Raw genomic sequence first — 9,873 nt, forward strand, 5'->3', positions numbered from 1 at the left:
ATATTTATAAACGGTTCTAATTCTAATTGGGTTCTAATTTGGCCTCAGAAATTTTTTTTAATTTTTAACACCTCTGAGTGTTTAACAAAACCAAGAAAAAAATCAACAGCATCAGCAGGAGTAAAAACTTCCAATGAAAAATTCATTTTTTTAATTGGGTAAAAAAAAAAGATAGTCAGTCGGTGACAAGTTAAAAAGAATAGTCAGTGAAACAATAATAACAATAACATTACATTCTAGTGCTGTGAGTGTGTGTACTGTGAGTGTGTGCTGCATATATATAAATACAAACAGCATATTTTTCTTAAATACTGTATATACATGCATGTTTATATATTTAATACAATATAAAATGTAATAATGATGATTATCTTGGATATTTGAGAAAACAAACAGAATTTTGAATCGGTACACCGTTTGGGATGTAAAAATACATTTGCAGATATTTAAAAATGTATTTAACAAAGTACCAAGAGACTGCTAGAATGCTTACAGCACTATTAGATTCAGTACACTGTCACACCCAGTGATGGGAATTTTAAAAAAAAACTATTACTCCAAAAAACAATAACATTACATTCAGAACATTTTGACTCGTTGTCACTTAATTTAACTCCATGCACTTAAAGGTAAGCCCTCAATTTCTAACAAAGTCTCTGATATTTTGAACTGTCCTGTTTTGCAGCACTGGGTGTTCACACCTTTTGCAGACCTCAAATTCTCTCATTGACGCCAAGTGACCTTCACTGATGTGAGATCTGAAGTGTCGCATTACTGCGTTCACTTCAACTTTTGTCCATGCACTTTTGGGTTTCCCTCTGCTTGAGACTAAAAACAAACAAGATGATAAATTGTTAGCATTACTCATTTTTAAGTCATGTGCCTTTTAACCAGAATTTGTTCCCTGGTTGAACTAATACAAATATGTTTAATTAAATAATGTTTATTCAAAATAAGTGACTGTTTATTCAAACACATGACTGTAATTGTACGTGAAAACAGGTAAGCCAACACAAATTTAAATGGGATTGTATGTCCATATTGCGACTTCAAATGTGAAAGCATTTCACTTGAGTAATTAAACCTATTAAACAGTGTTGAGAACCAGTGTTGTAGTCGAGACCACCTCACTCGAGTCCGAGTTGACACCGAGACCAGAGAGAGTCGAGTCCGAGTCAAGACCGAGTCCATTCAGAGTCGAGTTCGAGACCAGAGACGGTCGAGTCCGAGTCGAGACCGAGACCATGAGGGTTGATTACCTAATTTACTTTTATTTACTTAGAGAAATACTTTTTTTTTTTTTTACTGAATTTACTTAGAGTTTAAAAAATATGATCAGTTTAGGGTAAAAAGGCCACATAGTAGGTGGTGTTAAAAGTAATTTTATTAAAATTTGTCATGCGCAGTTGCACACTAGAAAATCACCAATCACTGGGCGTTTCAATCAATTTAAAGAAATATTTTATTAACATACATTAATAATCATGAAAAATATTTTTAATTGAACTCGAGTGGACTCGGGAATAATTCCGAGTCCTAAAAAAAAAATGTTCGAGTACGAGTCAATTCCGAGTCCAAATGGACACGAGTCCATGACAAGACCAAGACCATTAAAATATGGTCTCGAGACCGAGTCCGAGACGAGTCCGAGTCTCGAGTACTACAACACTGTTGAGAACTAGGAAATAAGTGTTAAGTTTTATTTATTTTTATTTTTTAATTTATGCATTACTTCATTTACATGAATTAAATTAAAACTAAAACCCAAATTTACCATACCATTGTTTTCAGAGACATTTCTGGCAGTGTTTGGTCCATCAGATGTGTCCTTTGGGCACTGTTTCCTCCTCTCCAAATGCTCTGTAATGGAGAGGCAAATAATTGTTTTACAATGCTTTGCCTACATAGAAATATCATGCATACACTACTGGGAAATACTACAGTTGTAAGATAAATGGCTGAATGGCTACTCCACAACAATAGTAAATTAACGGTTTCCAAACCACTGACAAGCTAACTCGTATTGTATGAGAAAATGCTTCTGACCAAAAATGAGTTAGGTTTCTGTGTTGTAGGTATATTATGGTAAGTGAAACCTTTCTGCATCTCCACTGAACATTAGCAACAACATACATCCAGAAAGGGTCCTGGAAAGTCTGTAATTTAGTTTTTTGGTGATTTAAGGCTTGGGAGAAAAAGCAGAATAAAGGCGGACAAAGCTTGGTGCAACGGCGATAGCACCCATGACTCCTACAGGAGGAACCAGATCTCTTAAAGTCCATTGAAGTAGCAAAGCCAGATAAATTAAAAACCAGGATGTAGAAAGTATATTTTTCCTCAGTCACGAGAAAGGAGAGGAGACAGCGGAATGGGAGTCAAGCTGAAGAGGAGGAGCCACACATGACATTAGATGAGTGTTATGCTTTGTGTGCTCATATCAGGGAGGAGAATGCTGTGCTCCCGGTTAATTCTGGGGAGAGAACAGCACCCAGTTGCTCGTGGACAAGGAGGAGGAAGACTTCACGTCTCCCTAATGTCCTCAGAGCCGGAGCCAGGGTCTGCCGTTCTAACACAGTCTCATCCCAAGACGTCATATAATACGTCGTATTTTGACCATACGTCAATATCCGCCTTTTTAGGGCCCCCTTAAACGTCGGTAGATGGCGATCCCGGGCCGTCATACAACTGACGCTTTACCTTTAACGTCAGTTAGGTGACGGGTTAGGTTTAGGTATGGGGTAGAGTTAGGATCCCATAACCTCATCTACCGACGTTTAAGGGGGCCCTAAAAAGGCGAATATTGACGTATGGTCAAAAGACGTCCCAAAACGTCAGTTATATGACGTTTTGGGATGAGACCGGGTTGGCCGTTCCAGAGCCAGTGCCAGTTCCAGAGCCAGAGCCAGTGTTTGAGTCTGTGTTTGTGTCTGTTCTTGTGGCTGTTACAGTTTTGGTGTCTATTCTTGAGCCGGTGTCTGTTCCTGAGCTGGTGTCTGGTCCTGACGGGTCTTCACACCCTGGCCGCCCGAGGGGGCTTCACCGCCCTGGCCGCCTGATGGACTCTCTGTTTCGCCCTGGCCGCCTGATGGGACTCTCTGTTTCGCTCTGGCCGCCAGATAGGTCATCTGCTTCGCCATGGCCACCCGATGGACTATCTGCTTCACCCTGGTAACCGGCTAAACCGTCACCCCCTATTTCCATTCCCTTCCATGGTCCTGGCCCTCCATCCCTCGCCCAGATCCTCCACCGTTCCACCTCCCTTCTGGACTTTTTGTTGGGTTTTGTTTGTTATGGAGCGTATGGTAGCCGCTCCATAGAGGGGGGAGGGGTGTCCACTAGAGGTCTCTTTCTGGAACTGCATTTCCCACAATCCTTTGTCTGTTCTCATCATTGCACACAGTTGTTACTAATTACATTGTTTAGTTCTGTGTATAAATACCCTGTCTGTTTCTGTCCTTGTCACGGAGTCAAAATGGTCACCACACTTGTAAATGGTCATTGTAAATGGTCACCACGGAGTTCTGTACGTGTTCCTTGCCGGTTTCTTGTTTTGTTTGTTTATTTGTAATTGGATTGCTAACATGGACTTTGAACCTTGCCTGGATGACTACGAGATGGATTATGCTTTAATAAACAACTAATGCACTTACTCACGCACTCACACACACACCCATGTAAGACCAGGTATATTGCACTCACCAATCGCCAAATGTAGTCTGTGGCCAAAACATTGCATCCTCTGCCAGTTGTTGTTTTGGACTGCGCAGACGATATTCACTCCATTGTCAGTGGTAATGGCCACGGGTCCATTTGGATTTAACATCCAGGTTGTTGTTACGTCTCTGAGGGCCTCTGCGATATTTTCACCCATGTGATCTTGTGGGAAATAAGTGGTTTGAAGGCATGCACTTTTAATCTTCCAGTCCAAAATATAATGTATAGTGACGCACATGTAAGGCTCGCATGTCCTGCTGCTCCACATATCTGTAGTCAGGGCATAGTCAGTAACCTTCTCCAATTCAGCAGCAAGCCGCTCTCTCTCTGTAGTGTACAGTCGTGGGAGTTCTTGTCTCGCAAAGTAATGCCGACTTGGTAAACTGTATCTTGAATCAAGTGTTTTTAGCATGCGTACAAAGCCAGGTTGTTCAACGACGGCAATGGGTGCCATGTCCACCGCTATATGAAATGCCACGGATTCTGTGATGTTACACCACCTTGCGCTCTTTCTTTCATATTCTACACCCCGCGATAAAGATTTGTGGAGTGTTGTCTGTGTAGTGTTACCAGAGCTAGTAGTGGGTTTAGTGGTTGGGATACTTTGTCTGGTGCACTCCTCGTATGCAAGCTTGTGCCTTTTCTGTAAATGGTGGAAGAGGTTTGTGGTGCTAGAAGCTTTGCTTGGCACCAACTTTCGGCATTCACGGCAGTAGACATCTGTCTGCTGTTCATCCGACGCCTTAAAACCGAAGTATCTCCATATAATGGAGCCATTTGTCCTTTTTTTTAGACGAATTCTGCTTCTGGGCTGGTTGTGGGCGACGCCATGTTAAATGAGACAACACGCGAAGGGAGGGGGAGCAAAAGCAAGGAGGCGGGGGAGCGGAGGCGGGAGCAAGCACACCACAGAGAAAGCAAACGAGCAAAGTGGTAAAATCAAAATTGAATATAAAAAATATCTCGATATATACGATATGTCAAAATTCATATCGTGTTTAAAAAATATCTCGATATATTTTAAATATCGAGATATCGCCCACCCCTAATACAATACCACAAGAACATTTTGATAAAAAACCAAAAAATATTTAAAGTTGTAAATACTGTAGATACATGAACATGAACACAAAATGCAATGTAAATAAATACAAAGCAGTTCCTTACTTTATGGCTTTTTCTGCCTCTCTTTCTTGTCCTTGGGCAAATTTGCATTAAGAAAGACAAGAGCTCTGACCTTTTTGGCCTTCTTCTCTGAGATTATCTGTCCAGTTTCCGAGAATAGTCTCTCAGAGGAAACTGATGTCGCCACAGATTCTTGGCCATCAGCTTGCTAAGCCTGGGGTAAACAGGGGATCCTCATGTGTTGAAGAAGAGTCTCCTCCAGGTAGGCTCGCACCTCCATGAAAGCAACGGCGGTTGGATTCCTGGCTTCCACTGTTCGAGCTACCTGCTCATAGGGATGGGAGATATAACAATGGGAGATAAAATTTTTATGTGATTAGATTAAATTAGATTCAACTTTTGTCATTAATGTAAGAGAATAAAGTAATGAAATGCAGTTGAGTTTAACATTTAATTTGAAGTGACAATAGTAGATTTCCATATGTACAGCACGTGCAGTATGTACAGATTAAATGCAGAGATTTATAGCTAGTGGAAGTTTTAAACTGATATATCAAACTGATTTCATTCTAGAGATTTTCAGAGAAAAAAAAAGTGAATTATTGTTGTTGTTCTGCCATCAGGGAATGCCATCCTCTTAAAATGCGGGTCAAGTGCAACAGTCTCTGCTAGTATGTGGTTGGCATGAATCTTGTGGAATCGCGATGACATACTCGCAGACAGACTGTCGATCACACCTTGCGCTGCCCCTGTTGTAGTGTTTCGCCAGAAATCAGCAGTGGCTCTTTGAAGTCCCCTGGCCAGCACTATGACCTTCGAGGCTGTCAGGTAGCTGGTGGAAAAATGATACAATGAAAAATGATATATATTGCAATGTATTAAACAGATATCTATTTGGTATCAAATATCCATATTTTTTAATCAGGAAATTGGCATGCAGGCTACAGAAATCTACTGACCATGATATATCCTCCAGTGTATTACACAGATGTAATAGATATAATTCTAATATGGTATAAAATATTCATAATTTACTATCAGGTACTATGCATGCATGCTAAAGAAATATACTGCTGTGCAACTGAGCTACGATCTTTCTGCACTGAGTTCCACAGTGACTTCCTCAAATGGTTGCAAGATTGTGCATATTTCTTGCACTGTGGTCCATTCCTCCTGGGACAGGTGGCGGACAGGTGCATTGGTGACGGTGCAACGAGTTCACAGTTTTATTAAGAGAAGAAATGCTTTGATTATATTTGAAAAAAAAAAAATGTTATGAGAAACAGAAATAATTAATTGCTTGGCTGGGTCTTCAGGCTATGCAAATAAGGCCTAGTTCACCTCTCGTGTCATCGGGTGATATCAACGATGATATTGTCCATCACCACAACCCTATTTGCGAGTCAGTGCGCTACATGCTAGCTACGTTTAGCCAAGCCGCAAGCTTGTAAAAACCCACATAAACCACAAAACTACAACAGTAAATACAAAACAACTGTTTAATAACGTAACTTAACTAGGAAACACAAACCCCCTTTTCCAGTATGTCCTTGTTCTTGATGGAATCTCATATTCTGAACTAGGGGCAGTGTATTTTCCTCTCCTTCCGTCCATGCCTCTCTTCTTCTGGACCCTCGATCAATGTCGTTACCACTGTGCTGCTTGCACGATCTGTTATGCGCAGACGATTATCCTGTTTACGACACTGCGCGATCCCACACTTACGCACTGTGCGAAACCGATCGTGCAAAACTTGTATTGGTAGGTGCGATCGATTGTGCAATCAATTTTCGAACGTAAAAAGTGACAGCCCTACTGGTTTAAGCTATATTATCTAAGCCGATCTTTTAAAATGTTTGGTCACTTGATGCTTGGCCCTAACAGAAAGCCATTTTCAAGAAAAAACATACCGGCAGTTCAGCAGGCACTTCTGATGGAAATCTAGCTTCTTGCCCAAATGGTGAGAATTTTGTTGTGGTTTGGATTTTGGATCTCAGCGAGAAAAAGACTTGCATCTAAGTACTGGTCCCAGTCATCCTGCTGATCATTAACAAGCTTTATAAGTGCCCTAGAAAAATAATTTTTAGAATTATTCCTAAATAAATGCATTTCAAGACAGACACTACCAACTTTCAATACACTCTGATAATAATGATCAGAAGAGCTTCCAAATAAACAAAACCCTGAAAATAAATGCAAGAATAATGAATGCTTACCGTTTGGTGTTATCATTGGTTTTCTCATCAAGCCCATTTCAACATAGCCGTAACACTGCTCTCAACAGAGAGCAGCACACAAAGTGAGCTGTTGATCTAAAAAAATTCTGAATATATTTGGTTTATAGTACTTCTGTAAAATATTTCAATCAATAAATCTTTATATGTTGAGCACCAAATCACAAATTACATCATCAGAACGAAATGCATAAAGCGAAGCTTGCTTGATTGACAAACTCCTATCCTTAGTCTGACAGTATGTGCTTAGGCTTTGTACCATGTCTATAAATGACTGTACAAAGGTTTTTTGGCTACTTCTAATGCAGACTTTGTCTTTTGAGGAAAGGCCTTCACCCACTTGGAAAAATAGCCATTCTGTCAATAAATACTGATACACAGTAGATGTTTTTTTGGAGTGGACCAGTGAGATCAATGCCAATGAGCTCCCAAACAACAGATACCTAATAGTGATTTGAATGCAAATAGATTAAATAAAATAATGCTTAGAATTGTTCAAATCTAGTCGATTACAAAAGATGGTGACCTTGATGCAGTCCAGAGTTTTAACTGTATTCAGGGTTTGTCCCACCCGTTGACATTGGTCACATTACAAACAGTATTAATATGAAGATACCCACTGAGCAAGCGACGTCTGTGGACATACAAAACAGGTTGATTTCACGTCCGTCCGTCCAGGCCATGATCTGAATGTCCATTGACAGCCAGAATTACTTGATTAATGACAATGAGAAATTATGTCCAATCTGGCCATAATCTGAACGTCCAACGACAGCCAGATCTAGTTGAGAAAAGAGGTTCATACTGGCTATAATCTGGACGTCCGGTGACATCCAGAAACAGTCCATAAATGACGTGAATAAAAATGTCCAATCTGGCCATAATCTAAACGTCCACTGACAGCCAGATCTAGTTGAGAAAAGACGTTCATACTGGCTATAATCTGGACATCCGGTGATATCCAGAAACAGGTCTCCGGCAAGATTATTTATTTTACATTTTTAATTAAACTGTGTTCTGACTAGTAAGTTAGCTAAAGAATAAGCATAGTTGCTAATGCTATTGTGTCTACGACAAACGCGTACAAACATTATGGACCTGAATTTTGTATAAGTACTAATTAGGGCCCGAGCACTAACAGTGCGAGGTCCCTATTGAAACTGTTAGGATTATTAGGGCCCGAGCACTAACAGTGCGAGGACCCTATTGAAACTGTTAGGGTTATTAGGGCCCGAGCACTAACAGTGCGAGGTCCCTATTGAAACTGTTAGGATTATTAGGGCCCGAGCACTAACAGTGCGAGGACCCTATTGAAACTGTTAGGGTTATTTTTTTTTTTTTCTTTTTTCTGCAAAGTAAGTGCCATTTTCGGGGCCGCAACATGCTCAAAAACTCACCAAATTTGGCACGCATGTCAGGACTGGTGAAAAATTTCGGATTTTGTGGGTTTCGCGGATGGGCGGGGCAAAATGGCACGCTAGCGCCACCTAGAAAATTGGAAAAAATTAGCCCCTCGTCCACGTTCAACCTACATGCACGAAATTTGGTGGGGACGTGTATCATATCAAGACGCACAAAAAAGCCTCAAGAACCCATACCCTAAACTCGACAGGAGGTCCGCCATTTTGAATTTGGCGGCCATTTTTGGACGATTTACAGACTCCGTACTTTAACGAACTCCTCCTAGGGATTTAGTCGGATCAACTTAAAATTTCTGCTGTGCCTTCTAAAGGCATTGACGATGTAAAGTTGTGCTATCTGCGCGTTTTCGTCGATGGGCGTGTCCGTGGCGTCGAAGATTCGCCATGATACAGGAAGTTGTAGTAACTTGGCTGTAAATGCCCAGATCTGCACGAAATTTTACACAGTTGACAAGAGTCCCGCCCTGAACAAATCTACATGCCGACATTCACCCACAGCCATAGCGCCACCTGCTGGCAACAGGAAGTGGCCTTTAACGAAGCAGCCCCCGCCGCTTGGTTGACCGACATGTACGAAATTTCTGTGGTACATCTACCATGACCAGACGCACAAAAAAGCCTCAAGAACCCATACCCTAAACTCGACAGGAAGTCCGCCATTTTGAATTTGGCGACCGATTTGGGACGATTTACACACTCTGTACTTTAACGAAATCCTCCTAGGGATTTAGTCGGATCAACTTAAAATTTCTGCTGTACCTTCTAAAGGCATTGACGATGTAAAGTTGTGCTATCTGCGCGTTTTCGTCGATGGGCGTGTCCGTGGCGTCGATGATTCGCAATGAAACAGGAAGTTGTAGTAACTTGGCTGTAAATGCCCAGATCTTCACGAAATTTTACACATTTGACAAGAGTCGCGCCCTGAACAAATCTACATGCCGACATTCACCCACATTCATAGCGCCACCTAGTGGCAAGAGGAAGTGACTTTTAACGAAGCAGCCCCCGTCGCATGTTTGACCGACATGTACGAAATTTTTGTGGTACAACTAACATATCCAGACGCACAGAAAAGTCTCTTGGAGCGATGCCCTAAACTCAACAGGAAGTCAGCCATTTCTAATTTTACCGCCATTTTTGGATGATTTACTCATTACGTACTTTAACTAACTCCTCCTAGGGCTTTAGTCGGATCGACATCACATTTCTGCTGTGCCTTCTAAAGGCATTGACGATGTAAAGTTGTGCTATCTGTGCGTTTTCGTCCATGGGCGTGTCCGTGGCGTCGATGATTCGCCATGAAACAGGAAGTTGTTGTAACTTGGCTGTAAATGCCCAGATCTGCACAAAATTTTACATATTTGACAAGAGTCCCGTCC

The 9,873-nt window shown here is 41.2% G+C and overlaps 1 long non-coding RNA gene across 3 annotated transcripts; it reads right to left on the minus strand.

Annotated features, from left to right (window-relative positions):
• Positions 1 to 121: 121 nt before the first annotated feature.
• LOC120481158 (uncharacterized) lies at positions 122 to 7,325 on the minus strand. 3 transcript variants are annotated; one of them, XR_016146791.1, is made up of 6 exons: positions 7,056 to 7,325; positions 6,750 to 6,907; positions 5,553 to 5,660; positions 4,882 to 5,164; positions 1,780 to 1,860; positions 122 to 828 (listed from the first exon to the last, which is right to left on the minus strand). It is a non-coding gene; the product is annotated as an uncharacterized LOC120481158 (long non-coding RNA). The 3 variants fall into 3 exon arrangements; XR_016146789.1 differs by having other exon boundaries at positions 3,700 to 5,164; XR_016146790.1 differs by having other exon boundaries at positions 3,700 to 5,164; positions 5,553 to 5,671.
• Between the last annotated feature and the right edge of the window lie 2,548 nt (positions 7,326 to 9,873).

Source organism: Pimephales promelas, chromosome 16, assembly GCF_988280905.1.
Source record: "Pimephales promelas chromosome 16, fPimPro1.hap1.1, whole genome shotgun sequence".
Lineage (NCBI taxonomy): Eukaryota > Metazoa > Chordata > Actinopteri > Cypriniformes > Leuciscidae > Pimephales > Pimephales promelas.